The sequence below is a fragment of the Silurus meridionalis genome, chromosome 15 (genome assembly GCF_014805685.1).
Source record: "Silurus meridionalis isolate SWU-2019-XX chromosome 15, ASM1480568v1, whole genome shotgun sequence".
NCBI lineage: Eukaryota > Metazoa > Chordata > Actinopteri > Siluriformes > Siluridae > Silurus > Silurus meridionalis.
The window spans coordinates 22880127-22897199 of NC_060898.1; the positions used below are offsets into that span (position 1 = coordinate 22880127).

The 17073-nt window shown below is 38.9% G+C and overlaps 1 protein-coding gene across 2 annotated transcripts in view; it reads left to right on the top strand.

The window, feature by feature from the left end:
• sgcd (sarcoglycan, delta (dystrophin-associated glycoprotein)) overlaps positions 1-17073 on the top strand; it is a 170045-nt gene that overhangs the window by 15238 nt on the left and 137734 nt on the right. Inside the window, exon 1 of one of the 2 annotated variants that reach the window (XM_046868469.1) lies at positions 1482-2027. The exons of the other annotated variant lie outside the window; for it this stretch is intronic. The gene's annotated coding sequence lies outside the window, so the exon portion shown is untranslated. Of the gene's footprint in view, positions 1-1481; positions 2028-17073 lie in introns of those variants that run through there. 2 annotated transcript variants of the gene reach the window in all.

The window sequence follows — 17073 nt, forward strand, 5'->3', positions numbered from 1 at the left end:
TAAGAGATATATCACCTTTTTAAAAAGTGTTATTACCGCCCGAATAGCATTTTTCATTACTACTGAAATCAAAACATTGTCATTGCTTTTTTAACATATTTTTTCTTTTTTTTTTTAACATTGCCAAAACATAGCATTGTAATTGCTATTGAAATTAAACATTTACTTACTTATGCATATGTTTGCTGGATAAATCTAACACATAATTACACCACGTTAATAACCTGAGGTCGACTGAAAGTGGATTTTACCGAAACCAATAGCTAGGTTGGATTGTACTTGCTGATAACCAATGGATACTGGATAAAAAACAACAACAAATAAAACACGTCCATGTAAAATAGTACTGTACTTTATTACTGCAAAAAAAACATTACTAAATCGTGAAAAATGTGCTAAAGAAAATAAATATCTATATATTCATTAATAAATATAATTATATAATTAATAAATTATAAAAAATAAATATAGCACTCTTCGTGCAGCGCGCAGTCTCACGTGTAAAAACAAACAGCATGTGGCATCAGTGATTCGCCTCTAGTGGCCGCTCTCGTAATTCTTCAAAATAATGCAAAAAATATGGATTTTTGCATTAACCATATGTGACTGGACATTTTAGTTTGAACCAACATTTATTATCAAATACAGATATGAGTAAAGCATATATTTTTTAAATTACAATTAATTATGTCTCTGGGATGGTTCAGAGAGCCAGTCCAAATGTGGGGGCAGACTGTAGTTTGGGAACCCCGTGATCGGGGATCCCACTGGACCACCTGGATCGAGACTTCTGGGCAGGAACAAGATCTGCTGTAAAGATTAGCGCCGTAGTTGGTCTGGGAAAACCTTTGGCTCCACAAGAAAGAGCTGAAATCTATGTTGGGTATTAGAGATGTTTTGATGGAAATGTTGTCCCTATACATCCCACAAATTAAAATAAATTAAGAACTTTTTAATTATACAATACAGCACAGTTCAGGATGTTCGGCTTGCCGATTTGTTGCCATGGTTTAGAATGTTTAGAAGGTTTAGTAGGTTCTGCAGTCTATCTAGTCTCTGCACATAAAAAAACAGATTTGGATGATAGATGGTGCTTTTATGCAGTGTTTTGAGATAATTCAGTGTTTAGTTAACGAATTGGGCCGGATAAATCCGAAGTGCTTGTGGTCTCTTCTGGTCAAGTGTCTCTCAATGAACTTCTTTTATCTCATGGCAATGCCTCTTAACCTTGCATTTGCACCTCTCTCTCTCTCTCTCTCTCTCTCTCTCTTATACACACACACTCGCTTTTGTATTTTCTTCCCTCCTCAAATCATGATCTCCTCTGCTGCAAAGAAAACTCCACCTACTCAGTGCTGCTAATGTAGTCACTGACAGTGCGAGCTCTCTCGCTCTCTTCTCTCCTCTACTGCTCTCGTCTCTCTCTCTGACTCTCACTCTGCACTCATTTGCTCACTCCCCCTCTCCCTCTCTCCCTCTCTCCCTCCTTCGCGCTCTCTCTCTCTCTCTTTCTCTCTCGTTCTTCTCTCTCTGGCTCCCTCGTGCACTGTTCGTACCAGTCCAGGATAAATAAAGGCAGCTAGGAGGATGTGGAGGGGGGAGAGAGATGTAGGCGCTTGCGGACGGAGCACAATGTTGAGGCGACTCTCGCTTGCCGAGTCTCGGCTCTGAGGATTACAGACACTTTTGCATATTCTCCCCTCCTGGTTTTACCACCATTCCATCACCCACTGGAGGATGCCCAGGTCTGGTTCTCCGTCTGACATGACTACTGCACTTTACTTCGTGTTTGGTACCCGAGCCTGACTCTTCCCAGAGCTCATACGCTGCTGAGGTTAATGGAGCCCGATTCCGGACTTTGGTAGACGTTTCCACTTCTTCGTCCCCCTTGTTCACTGGCTTGGCATTCGTGGTTTTTTTTTCACCTTTTTTTTGCCAGGCAAAGACATAAGGAGGCACTGGCAGTTCTCCAACTCCATGTATTACTGACTCGTTCGAGGCTGCGATAGTCGGCATCTGACAAAGAGGTAGGAGTTTAAAACATCACCGCTACCATTTCACCTGAAATGTACAAATGTGACCAAACAAGTGATGATCTTTCTTATCATTCTGGTCATATCCCTAAGCAAATGTTTCACTTTGGAAAGAAAGATGGAAGTGATTAAAATCTTTTCTTCTCAGCACCATCTGTCATATCGTTGAGCCCACATGGAGACTCCAAAAGATGAATGCCTCGGGGCTTTTGAACATTAACCAGGATCTTTTGGGCTCAGGTGTCGACAGACAGGGCAGCAATTCCAGCACAAGGGGGAGAATGCGAGTTTATCTGGGGCCATGCTTTGCTAATTTTGGCATGAAAATCTCTCTTGGTATAAGGTCGAGAGGCAAGATCTTAAACATAACAAATCAACTTCAGAAATTCTTACTTCTCTTCCTAGATCTAATGTCTGGGGTTTTCAGGAAGAGTGTCTGAGTATCTTTAGAGTTATTCTGCTCTGAGGATTAGATTAGTTTCAGTGTATATTTTAGTGGTTGTGTGCAGAATGCGTTTATTCGTTCACACTCTACGAAGTGCACAGCGCCTCTTTCCACTTCAAAGTCATGACAGAAAAGCATTTTCAGCACCGATTTACCCGTAGACATGAAATTAATGGTCGGTTGAAGGATGAACTGCAGAATTTCCTCCGACATGTCAGTGGTGAAAAGCGGCAGCCTGCCTCGATGAGAAAACACCTCCACAGAAACTAATCAATCGAGACAGAAGTGAAACGGTTTTCTTACATCCTGACTAACGAACCGTATCACGCTAACTAGGAGGAGTGAAACATTTCATTAAAATATTTCAGGAAGAATCGCGTACACAAACGTGCCAAAGCGTCTCTGCAAGCATGCCGGTACACTAAGCGTCAGTGCTAGCGTTCAATTTCTGAACCTCTACGGCTCATGAGACGGCTTATCCGACAATCCTGCAGGATATGATTATCGTCTCGTAATGATCTCTGTCACCTGATGGAAGCAAATGCATGAACGATTTTTTCACTCTAATTAAAACATTCTGGATTAATGAGTGGCTTTTTTTGTAATTAAGTTGAAAACGAAGTAAAAGGTTACGATTCGGGTTTTAAGATGAAATATCCAGAACCAGATTTTTATTATTTACATTTTGTTGAAAAAAAACTTCAATAAAGACAATTAATCAATTAACTACCAACAACAGTCAGTATAATTTAATTTATTATTTGCTGTATTTTGCTTAATTTTGATTCTTATAACGTTTGAAAAAAACTTTGTGGAACCATGAACATAAGATTAGTGTTTTATTGACATATCATTCCACATTCAGTCCCCATTTGCCATTATAATGAGCTCCACTCTTCTGGGAAGATGTTTCACTAGATTCTGTGGAGATTTGTGATTAAGATTAATTCAGACACAAGGACATGTGTTAGTAAAGTCAGGTTCTGATGGAGGTGAGAAGGTGAGGAGGTCTGGGGTGCAGTCAGCCTTCACATTCATCCCAAAGGTCTTTAATAGGTTCGAGGCTCTGTAGCAGGAGATCTTCCACTCCAGCTCATGTAAATCAGATCTTCATAGAGCTGGCTTTGTGCACAGGGGTATTATCATGCTGGAACAGGTTTGGGTCTCCTAGTTCAGCTAAATGGAAAATTTCATGCTACGTCCCATGCATTTGTTTGTCTACAACTTTGTGTGAACAGTTTGGGGAAACACAACAAAGAACCTCCAAGAGTCTGTTCATTGTGCAGTCACCTCCCACAACTGATCTACATGAGTCTACAGTGTGCCTTTGAACAAAATCAGCTCCGGCCTCATGTCTTACTTCCCCCCAGATTCTGAATAAAGCTGGTCACATATAGATTGGAGGCTAATGTTTTAGAAATGGATTCAGGAGAACCGTCAAATATCGAAACCTTGCCTAATTGTTTAAAGCAGATCCAGTGTCACTGTATTAAGAATTCAAACTGTATGGTAGCAGATTCAGCAGTTACACAAAATAACACTGATTTATTATGTGGTGGAATTGAAACATTACTGTAGCACATAAAAATTCAGTAGACTAGTACACAAATTGAGTTAAGTCAATTTCTTAAAAATTTAAATAGTAACATCCAGAGGTCGGCCGATAGTGGATTTTAACCGATACTGCTAGCTAGGTAGGATCGTACTTGCAGTGAATTTTTATACAAAAATCAAATATAAAAAAAGTAGTGAATGGTGAAAACTAAATGAAATAAATGTGAATTTATTAATTATTGAAATTAATATTGAGAAAAATAATGGACGCATTCAAACTGAAACAAAAAACCACATTCAAAATGAATGAAAAAGCCACTTCAAATAAACAGCACGTGGCGTTAGTGATTCACCTCTAGATGCCGCTCTTGTACTGTATAACGCAACCCGGAAAAACTATCAGAATGTGTTTTTGTCGATAGTTTCAGTTAATCAACTACCAATGTTGATTAATCGGTAAAACCGATGAATCAGTTGACCTCTATTTTCATACAAGATTTAAGGGTAGTATTAAACTATGGACCGGAGTCTTAGGAATGAACATTGCACCAAGAATATTGCATTGGATTCTGCAGTATAACCAAATTACAAGTCATTGCCTTAAGACTTAAAGTCATGGTTTATTGCATCATAGAATAATTGGTGGGATTTAATTGTCTGGAACAGTGTTGATTCACTTCAGATTTAGTAGCATCACTAAAGTAACTAAACTCATCTGAAATTAGATTGATTAGACAGGTAGTCAAATAAAGAATATTTTTTAAAATCAAAATAGTTTCATGGGAAATTCAGGGGGGATCATCAAACATCGATCTGGTAAAATAAAATCGCATTGTTTCAGATCCAAATGTCTAACTATATTATTTTACATTTCTGCTTTATGGTCATACAGTATCTTGTCTTTTGTATCAAATTGATTAGTTATTGACAAATACCAAATTGTTGCTTTAAGAACTGAAAATCATATCCTATTGTGTGGAAGGTTTGAGAATCTTGTTTTTTTTAGATCTGGAATACATTTTGTATTTTCCTGCACAGACTTTCATCAGGTTCAACAATAACTGACCAATTAAATAAAACTTTGAGACTGTGTACTCTGCATCAGCGTCCGTACACTGCACTGTTCTATCCTATCTTTCTTAGTGTTTACCTCCAGTTTTTCAAAATGCTGTTTCTCAGAAACTCATCCAATACCATCTTCGACACGCCGGAGTCCATTCACTCTGTCAGTCCTGTCGCATTCAAACCCACACACTGCTATTCAATAGTGCAGAAAAAGCCAGCGAGATCAGACCTCCCTCCTCGTCCTTCGGTCCCCAGTTCCCTCTTTATACCATTTATTTCCGTCTTTTATCTCGCGAAAGCTTTCCTGCCAGTTTGCCGAGGAGAATGAAATCTTTGTCAACATTTACATTTTCTCTGTGTGCATTGTGGAGGCTCCTGTATGTTTAGGGTCGCTCGGCAGGGTGAAGACGAATCGGGCGATTCGAAGCGAGTCGAGCTCTTTGGAGACGCTGCTGCCGAGAGCGTTCGCTTCTCCTGATTGATGTCTGTGAATTCACATTGACGATTCCACCACCATAACAAACATCACAATGCGGCCTCTGGCGTAGAGTTTTTTAATTTACATAAATAAAAATGAATCAAAGAGAAATGCAATGTATAGTTTCTAAGCAGGTCGAGGAAATTGTACAAATGAATTATTCGGTAAAAGAATTGAAATGAATAAATGGAGCTAAGTTTGTGGACACTCGAGCATAGAGCATTCATTTTGTGGCAATTAGTGGAGAATCATTCAGCCACAAGGGTGTCAGTAAAGTCAGGGTGCAATCATTGTTCGCATTCATCCCAAAGGTGTTCAATAGGGTTGGAGCTCTGTAGCAGGATCTCTTCCACATCATCCAATCCATGGAAAGCAGATGTTCATGGAGCTGGATTTGTGCACAGGAGCATTGACATGCTGGAACAGGTTTGGGTCTCCTTGCTTAAGTGATGATGTCCAAATCTTCCAAAACAACATTTAAACTTTGTAACTAATTCCAATTACGTGAGTATTTCCCAGTCCTGAAAATGATGTATAATTCAAAAAGAGTCTTTGCCATGAGGTGCCATGTTAAACATTTAGCTTTCAATATGAGAGAACTTAACTCAAATCTGCACTTTCACCAACAAGAAATGAGATCTCAGATGTGGTGTAATGGTGTAAATAAATGGCGTCTCTTCAGGTATATTAATATTGATGAATTATAGATCACATGGTCTGTATGAATGATGGTCATATTTACCTCTTGCCCCCTTGGCTGCGTCGACTAATGAGCTCTGGGATTTACATTTTCTAATCCCGTTGATCGTGTTTTTCAGCGTTGATCTTATAAACGGATTGAACGGAAATGTGTTCCGAGCTAGTCGTGTATATTTATATTTTTCTTTTCTAAAACATCATCCCTTTTTTTGTATGTGTAACAAATGGTGCATTTGATTTATGTGCTTTAATTGCTTGCTATATTATATAATATCAAAGCTGCATATGAAGTTTTACTTGCTTGAATAAAATACCTCATTTTTTGAATAGTTAGAATGAAAAATGTATAGTATGTTTAGTTGTTTAAAAAAAAGTTTAAGTACTGTATGCTAATCCACTTGTGTTCTTCTCAGATTTGATTTATTTCCACTGCACTCACGTTCTTTTCCACATTTTTGGTTTAGATTCCTACAATTACAGTGTGTATATATATACACACACACATGCTGAGATTGATTTTGTCAGTGGAAACCCAGGCAGATCTACGAATATACTCATGAAATTGAATTAGTCCTCGGCTGTACAGCTGTATTTCAATTGATTGCTAATACGCCAGTGTACTGCAGGTGTTCAGCTCGGATCGCTACTCGTGTTTTCCATACGAAAGTCGACACGAGGCTGACCTTCATCTACACCTGCTCTGAAGTAACGACAACTGTTTTTCCAATTTTAAGGAACAGTGGAATCTTAACAGTGGGTTCTGGGAGCATAGAAATAAGTCATCAAGGTCACAGGTATTGTTTTGCTTCATGGTGTGTTTTCTTATTTGCCATTCTTGGGCTTTTAGACTGGCAGTTTAGCTCAGAGCAGAGCACGGGGTCGGCGAAAAAATTACAAATGGAAAGTTGTTCTGAAGACGGAGAAAGCAACATGGTATTAAACTGCGACCACCTGTAGGAGTTCGGGTTGCTGTGGAACCAGGTCCTGTGAACATAAACGAAACAGGTGTGTGAACTCATTCACCTGATGGTGATATAATTCATTTCTGCAACACTGCATGAATTCCTTGCAAATATTTGTCAGACAGTCACTTCATCCTGGACGTTTGGTGATTTATGTGATGTAATGCACATAGACGTGAGTGTCATTCAATCTGCTGCACATTTCACCCAAAATAATAAGAAAAAATCCGTGAGTCAGGCGAGTTTTCTCCATGCACATGTTTGCGATGATGTAACTTGAACGTAAATTCACCAGGATGGTTTGAAATCAAATTCGACGTTGCGGAGAAACTTCAGGAATGATCACGGTCTGATTCGGAAAAAAACGTGTCGAGTTTGAAACCCACCTAAAAGTTGCTTGTCTCCTCTTTAATTACGAACGCTATTAAACGCTATGTTTGCGGCCCCAGGAGCGATCCGCTCTCGGTGTTCTCAATTACTTGATTAGTTCCTGTTTAATGTTTCCTGAGGCTGGAAGAGGAATCGGACAAAAAGCTTTACTGAGATATCAAAGCTGAAGTCGATAGGACTGGAGTAGTGTAATTAGCTCATATTGGTGGTGGGAGTGGATCCTTGTTTGAAGGATTTTAAGCTTCATTACCAAAAACAACACATTGTTCTACACTTCTTGATTGTTAGAGTTAAAAAAAAAACAATAAAAACAGAAAAAAACAGAAAATCTATGGATCTTTAATATTACAAGCCCCACCCCCAAAATGAGGTGAAAAAGGTACCTGGAAATCGCTTCCTGCAAACATGACTTCATTACAAGTCATCAATTCCAATATGTTTTGAGTATCTGATCTGAACAGTACTTGAGTATTTGACTCGTATTGAACGTAGGCTCAAAGATGCACAAGTCCTCAACACCGAGACACATGAAAAGCCAAAAACAGTTCATTTGTGAGATTTTATTTCCTAAAATACAAATCAGATTGTGCACCTTAATACTGCATCAACCGTCAACACACGTCTGTTTAACACGCCAAGTCAAACTGAAGTAAAACCCAATATTCAGAGCAGACGTCAGTCTCAGAGAGGGACAACATTTATATTCAACTCCAACGAAAGCATAAAGTTTTTGGTTGAAGTAAATTTATTTAAACTCTTTTTACCTGCATTTAAACCTGGAATAGTCTTCAACGATATCAGAACAGAAGCTCTACATCAAATCCTGCTCTGGATTCAGTGAATATTGTCTCTGTGATGTGAGTCAGGATTCTACTCAAAGTCATACCAGACTAGACAGCATCGCCGTCCCTACGGAAAACACGTACAACCACACAATCCACTCTTTAACACGTACACACACACACACACACACACACACACACACACACACACACACACACACACACACACACACACACACACACACAGAGCTATCAAATCCACAATCTAGCCTCATCTCTCTGCTTCCCCCCCCAGGGCCTTCTCAGTCTAATGGAATGTAGTCTGCTCTCAGATCCGCACGCTCGCGGAACAATTACAACGACAGATTCATTTAAGTCCGATCAGCAGCCTCTGCCTGTGGACAGAAGGTCTTTACTGACACTGTGGAAAACAGGAAGATACTTCTCTCGTTCTCTCTTTTCCTCCATCCAGAGCAAATAGCCAGGTGATTTCATACAAAAACAATAAACACACACATATTCCACCGGGAATCATCGTTAACCGGGATTTTATCCCCTACCTGATTTGCGTCACCCACGATCCACGCGAACGTTCGATCCGCCGCATGTGACGTGTTACGAAAAACATCAATGCGCAGGTTTATAATCCTAAAATATATGCAATTTTTATAACAAACATCTTATGATTTCATAGTAATTTATTTTGCTGGTGTAAATTATACGGGGTACAATTGGGTAAAGACCGTTTGATGCAGCCGGAGGTATTCCTGAAAGCAGGTGGTCTTCAGCTCTATATTCTATTTTTTTTTTAAAAGAAATTATATTTTATTTTATAATATTTTTTATTCACATTTTTTTTATCGGTTTTCCTTTAAATTTTCACAGAAACGCAAAAATAGAGCAGTTTTATCCCCTGTTTTTCTTTCTGCTTTTTTCCCCCCACACAATTTGGCCAAAAGTATTGGGTCACCTGACCTTTCCAGCCATATTTAATCTTCCCCAATATGTAAGCTGGAGACACATAGGACGTGTTTTTTCCTTCACTTGAACTACGAGACCCAAACCTGTTCCAGCATGACGATGCCCCTGTGCACAACTCCAGGTCAATGAACATCTGCTTTCCATGGGTTGGAAGTGGGTGGAAGATCCGCCACCTTCTTATCAGTACCTACTAACACCCATGTGGTTACTAACACCTATGTGGCTGAATGAGTCTCCACAAAATCTAGTGGAACATCTTCCCAGAAGAGTGGAGGATATTATAACAGGAAATTGGAGCAAAATGTGGAATGGGATGTTTACGGTCAGGTGTCCAAAAAACTTGACAATACACAAAATCCAGTTTTTAATTCAAATTAGTATATTAATGAATTGCTTTCAGGGAGGAAGAGGATTTTCTCTCTCTTTCTTTCTCTCTTTCTAATCTGTGAGTTTATGTAGACAGAGGGCAGATTTCCAGCTTTTTCCTCAGAGTGGCTCAGTAGGTTGATTGTTTGCTTGTCAATATTTGATATTTTTTCTGTATTTGCTAATATTGTGCTAAGACTCACTTATCTAAGATCAATGTCAATGAAAATGGTTTGACTTAATTATAATCATTAAAAAGTTTAAACGGTTATAATTATAAAGTCGCAAGGGTTAAATAGCATCACGATCCTGGACCCAATCACCCGTAACCGCACTTTGAGTCACTCTGTTTGCCGGCTTTGTGAAGATTTCTCTTCTCGCCAGCTTGGATTTGACATCTCCCAGCCTTTCTCTTCGCGCTCCATGTATTTAGAACAAACAAACAAATCCCCTAAGCCTCTGGACGGCGAACAATGGCACAAAAAAGAGACGGCGATGGCAGGGATCTGGACGACAATCCAGTTTCAATGAGATTCTGTCAACTTCCTGTTACAACCACTGGCAACAAAAAAAACTGAATTGAACCTCTGAAGGATCTGTACAACAGCAAAGGAATGTAGTTACATCAGTGAGAAGTTTTAGGTCTCGGCCTGCAAGACGGAGCTTTTTATTGGTAGATGTTATCCAGGTTGTCAGGTGGTTCCCATGAAAAAAGACCAGATGGAACAGTTTCACGTTTGTCCTAATCTTCTGAATTAAATTTTGCTTGAATTTGTGAAGAAAATCCTCAGAGTGCTATTTGAAGAGCAGCTTCTTCCTCTGATTTGTCTGATTGAAGACTCGTTTATTATGAAGGAAACCGAGAACCTACTGAGGGAAGATCGCTATTTATGTTCAAATGTTCATGATCGTGGAACGATTTTATTTTTTAAATAAGAAAATAAATCAATAAGCCGCCATGAGCCCTGAAGAGAAGCAGAATAAAACCCTCTGACTTGGATTCATTCAAAAAATGCACTGTTCAGTAGATAACTATGTTTGTTATTAATAATATTTACATATTTACCTCAATTATACAATGCAGACAATAAGATTTGGTTGCTAAGCAACTGAACAGACAAAGATTTAGCCATTTCAGGTACAGAACCACATTTAACGCTTAATCGTTTGTAAAATCTGAGAGGAAATCTCCCTTCACTCGCAGCAGATTCCTTCTCAACCACCAGTGTAGTTCTACATACACTAAAGCACCAAATGTTTGTGGACACCTGACCATGAGATTGGCATGTGCTTCTTTTTGAACGTCCCATTCCACATTTAGTCTCCATTTACTGTTAAAATGAGCTCCACTCTTCTGGGAAGATGTTTCACTAGATTTTGTGGAGACTCGTTCAGCCACATGGGTGTTATTGAGGTATTGGTGTAGGTGAGAACATGAGGAGGTCTGGGGTGCCGTCAACATTCACATTCATCCCAAAGGTTTTCAATATGGGTGGAGATCTACTGCAGGAGATCTTCCACATCTTCCAAACTATGGAAAGCACATCTTTATGGAGCTGGCTTTGTGCAGAGGAGCATTGTCATGCTGGAACAGGTTTGGGTTTCCTTGTACAAGTAAAGGGAAAATGTAATGCATCCAAAGACGTCTGATACAATTGTGTGTCTCCAAACTTTGATGAAACAGTTTGAGGAAGAAGCACATACGGCTGGGAAAGTTCAGGTGTCTCAATGCTTTTGAAGAAAGTGTATATCTTGAAGTTCTATTTATTTGTCTTTAGGTACCATTTATATTTATGGTATTTGGCATCCAGGAGCGGCAGGTTGGCGTGACTGGGATTTGAACTTACAACCTTTGGATCCAAAGTCCAATGTCTTATCAGACGTGCTTTGTCTTAGGTTTCTTCAGGTTACAGATCGCACCTGCTTTTTGGATGTGGTTCTCTGTAAAGTTATAATATTTGTAGTTTGCACTGTTTACTTGTGTAGAATTCTACTTGTGTAATCATATACGACTCATTTTTTATGAATGAATCGCAGAAGAAATGTCATTCGGAATGTCAGTGAGAGTTAATCACTTTCAAGCTCCTTCAATAACAAACAAAGTCCAAATAGATCAGACCAACATCAGCACAACGCTCACTGCAGATTTTTTTTTTTATGAGCCCGGAGCAAAGTTATCCGAGTCCAAAGAAAGCTATGAGACGCTATGATCATTCCAGCAGCGTTTCTCTTTCCGACCTCAAGATTGAGAGGCTACATAATAATTGTCCAGTCGTTCACTCAGTCCTGCCAAAACTCTATAAAACATTGATGGGTGCAGAAGAGAAAACGAACGGCGCCGGCAGAGGCGTTTTATTACACGTGTGTCGGGTTGTCGCGTGTTTTATTTCGTCTCTCGCTCACACATCAGCCATTTTTATTTATGATCATCACCACTCTGTTTAATCGAGAGATGAGGACGTGGGTTAAAAAACAGGGTACGATCCGGGATTACAGACGTTACACTGAATATGAATCGGATGTAATCGACACTTTTTATCTTTTTTTGCGATCTACTAGTTTAAGTTCACTGGTCTGGCACATAATCTCTTGGGGGGTGGGGCTAAATAATGCTTTACTCTCATTGGTTGGTGAGATTTGAATGGACATTTTGATGTTTATTTCAGAGAACTTCTGTGGTTCTGTACAGTTCTAATGATTATAGAGTTTGTATCAGAAATTTGTTTCTTATTTATGCAGTATAAAAATAGATAGATAGATAGATAGATAGATAGATAGATAGATAGATAGATAGATAGATAGATAGATAGATAGATAGATAGATAGATAGATAGATAGACACAAACTACCAGTGTGTTTAACTCTTTAACCGCTTTCCAACCAATCACAATCCACTATTCACATCTGAACTCCTTTCAGCCAATCACAATTCACTATTCACACCTGAACTTCCAGCCAATCACAATCCACCATTCAGATAATACAGAAATAACACTGGATGATTACATGCAGGAAAAAAACACAAGTGAAACATTAGACTTCTGCTGATGTACAACAGAGTTTAGCAGGGGTGATGCTTGTGGTGAAGAAGCTGGTCATGATCCTTCTGGTTCTTGTAATGTTCCTGCATCTGGAACAAGAGGAGCAGTTCATGATTTGGATGGATGATATGTTGTGCATATCGAAGATGCTGTGCGCTTTGTGTAGACGTTTTGTGTGGTGAAGATGTTCAGTGGATGGCAGTTGATTTATGAACCTCATGTATACTTTCTGTGTGTGTGTGTGTGTGTGTGTGTGTGTGTATGTGACACTCAGAAGCGAGTGAGAGAGATGTCATGTGGTGCAAAAAGCCCCTAGAGGGTGTGAGCAGAGCTTCCACACTGAATTATGTTGTCACGTTTGGAAATTGATGCCTCGTTTTTATCCCTGATGTGCTTTTACGGCCTCCGTTTTTTTCTTTTTTTTGGTTTGTTTGTTTTCTTGGCTTCTGGCCTAGACCTACTTGATTCCTTCTCGTCATTGTCCATGTCCTTCAGAGTGCTTCTGACTCCGCCAGTCCTTTACTTTTTTTTCCTTCAGTCCTGAAGGTCCTTCATTGTGAGAAACAATCTGTGGGTATTGAAAAGTTCCATTAAACTACAGAATTCATGTCAGGTGATCGTTCAAGGATATTAATGTACATCAGCAGAATTTATTTTGCGAATTTCTTAAGCAAATTAAACTCAAATTACCCGCATTTATGATGTCAAATTGCAATATGAGCAAAAACTGACCAGGATTTTGGAGAATAAATCTTTCTAATACAAAAGCTGCCTGTAGATGGAGGTTTTCGACCCAAAGTGAGATGTATGAAGTGTGTATGGAGTAGAATCCAGCTGTAGGGTCTCCACTGTCAGACAGTATTGTGATATTTCAGTTTTTCTCAGTTGCTTTGCGATTCTCATATCATTCTCAAAACAATTTGTACAAACGGTACAACACACTGGATTACCAGCATCTCAACATCTTCAGTTCATCTCTCAAACATGAGTAATTTGTGTCAATGAACATCTCATTCCCATCAGAATGACACGTCCTTTTGTTATCGTTCACAAACGTATGACGGCAGACGGTTTCGTTGTTTCCTGATGTAAACTACAGTTTGGATCACAGTGATTGAAGAAGCACGAGGCTGAATTTCTTCTGTTTGGCATCTCTGGATTTCAGGAGCACAAATGCATTTATTTGTTGCATATTTGATTTATATTGACTGTAAAAGACCAGACAGGATTCACACTTTTACTGTACTGTATTAGTGTTTGTTCGTTTGCTGGTTGTTTATCCATTTTCAGAAATTGTAATCCTGTGTTTTGCTCTGTTGCCAATTGAAGGTTCACAAGATTCACCTTTGACCTGTTTTAGAGAACTGGTTGATCATCGGTTGATCTGATGCCGTTCACTCGCCTTCATTAGTGACATTCAAGATTCATCTGCACAATTCATCAGTTCAACACATTTACAAAAAAAATAAAATAATAATTAATTATAAATTTAAGCCTGACAGATTCTGACAACTGGTTTAACCATTTTGCATTCAATGACGTATTCAATAAACTGATGCTGAGATGTTTTTTGGGGGGTTAAAACTATTCAGGTGAAACCAGTATAATATATTTAGATCAACACGACATAAACCACTGATGATGTAGGAAACAGGAGGCACTCGTACGCAATCCATTAAATGATGTACAAAAGAATTCGCAATTTGATCAAAGCCACAATAATTGTTTTTATGATATGCGCAAGCACAATACCATGTAAGCATTCCGGTCTGGTGTCCAAATACTTTTGGAATCCAGGACCTGAATGTTCTACTCCGGTCTCCAGCCACTATGTAATTAGAACCTGTCTCATCACATCCGCCGACTTTGTTTTCGAGGCTGTCCCATCTATCTTTCACACCTCTGACGGATGAGTAAGTGAATAAAAACAAAATAAAACGGGATGCGGAGAAAGGAGAGAGGCGGAGGAGAGACGGGGAGAGACAGAGAGGTGGAGAAGAGAGGGATGTGGGGAAGATAAGAGGAGGACAGTGTTACGGAAAATGATGAGGCAGACGTTCGTAACGACAAAGCGAGGAGCCGGAGAAGCGGCGAGGTGTGAGGGTTCGCTGTCAGAGACTCTTTTTTTAATAGATTTATCAGTGTGTGTTTTTCCGCCGCTCTTTTAGTTGATTGAGGTCTGTTTGTTGGAAGGAGGACGGATGTTATAAACGTTTATAAACATTGTTGTAGTAATGTCATATCTTTTTCTTGCTTATAATATGTTTGAGTGTAGTTATAAATAATCACCTGTCCTATTCCTGCTTTATAAGTTGTTTATGAAGATACAAAGGACAATGGCATGGTAATGATGTGGTTATAATTATTTTCTTATTCCTGCTTATAAGATGCTTATGAATACATATGACAATGCCATGACACTTCAGAATTAGTTCTAAATACCCAGCTGTCTTATTCCTGCTTATAAGATGCTTATGAATACATATGACAATGCTATTACACTGCAGAAATTTAGTTCTAAATACCCAGCTGTCTTATTCCTGCTTATAAATGCATACACAATGTCATGACACCCCATGAAGAGTTATAAATAACCCGCTATCTTATTCCTGCTTATAACTTGTTTACGAACACATAGGACAGTGGCCTGGTAATGATGTGGCTATGAATATTTTCTTATTCCTGTTTTAAAGATGCTTATGAATACATATGACAATGCAATGACACTGCAGTAATTTAGTTCTCAATAACCAGCTGTCTTATTCCTGCTTATAAGATGCTTATGAATGCATACAACAATGCAATGACACTCAAGTAATGTAGTTCTAAATAACCAGCTGTCTTATTTCTGCTTATAATACGTTTATGAATGCATAATACACAATGTTGAGACATCGCAGTAATGCAGTTCTAAATAACCAGCTATAATTATTCCTGCTTATAAGATGTTTATAAATCCATATGACAATGTCATGGCATGGTAATGCTGTGGTTATGAATATTTTCCCACTCCTGTTTATAAGATGCTTATGAATGCATATGACAACGCCATGACACGGCAGTAATGTAGTTCTAAAATAACAATATGCATGTGTTCTTAGTTCTGCTTATAAGGTGTTTATTAAGATTACTGACCATTTCATTGCATCATCATTACAAGTAAATGGATATTTTCTGCTTATAAGATGTTTATGAACACATATGACAATGCCGTGACACATGGCACAGTAACAAAATGGATATTATAGATGGATATTTTCTTTAACAAAATAGCGGGTTATTTTTTTTCTGCTTTTAAACATTGCATCATGATCAAAAGTATTGGGACACCCGATATTTTCAGCCACATGTGCTTCTTCCCAAAACTGTTACCACTAAGTTGAAGGAATACAATTCTACATGACGTCTTTTGAAGCACTAGAATTAAATTACTCCTTCTTTTGAACTAGGAGACCCAAATCTTGTTCCAGATTGACAATAGCCCTGTGCACAAAGCCAACTCCATGAAGATCTGCTTTCCTTGAGTTGGATGATGTGGAAGATCTCCTGCTATAAAGCTGTGACCCTCAAACCTTTTGGGATGAATGTGAAAGCTGACTGCACCCCGGACCTCCTCACCTCACCAACATCAGTATCTTTACTGACACCCTTAATCTCCAAAATATCTAGTGGAACATCTCAGAAGAGTGGAGGTTACTATAAGAGCAAATGGGGACTAAATGTGGAATATGGGATGTTTAAAAAAGCACATAGCGATCTCCATGGTCTGATGTTGATATAAATATACAAAGAGCAGTGAGGTTCTTAGGGTTTCTAAAGACACTGAGAAGGAAGATCTTCTGCAAAAATGATGGATCCCTAATAAAGCAGAAAGCTCACAGAATATGCTCATAGACACATTTATATGAAAATGCTGAATGCATGCGGAGTGTTTTTTTCTCCACATGAAAGAAAGTCAAATTACACAAGAACCGGATTCGGTCTTCAGCTCCAAGGATCATCTGCACAGGGCATGTAGGCATGTAAACATCGCCAAATCTGAATAAACCTCATGACCTTGGTGTATTAATATCAAGGGCATTCAAAGGGCAGGTCCAGCAGTGCATCCAGCATTTTTGCATTCAGCATGCAGGCTTATAGAAGGTCTGGTGCCAAAGAGGTTTTTTTATGCTTTAGAAAAGAAATAAATCTCATTACCATGACTGAAATAAATAAATAAATTGGAGTTTGACCTGCTGTGCCATGGGTTTGTTTCAACAAATTGCTAGAGAGGGATA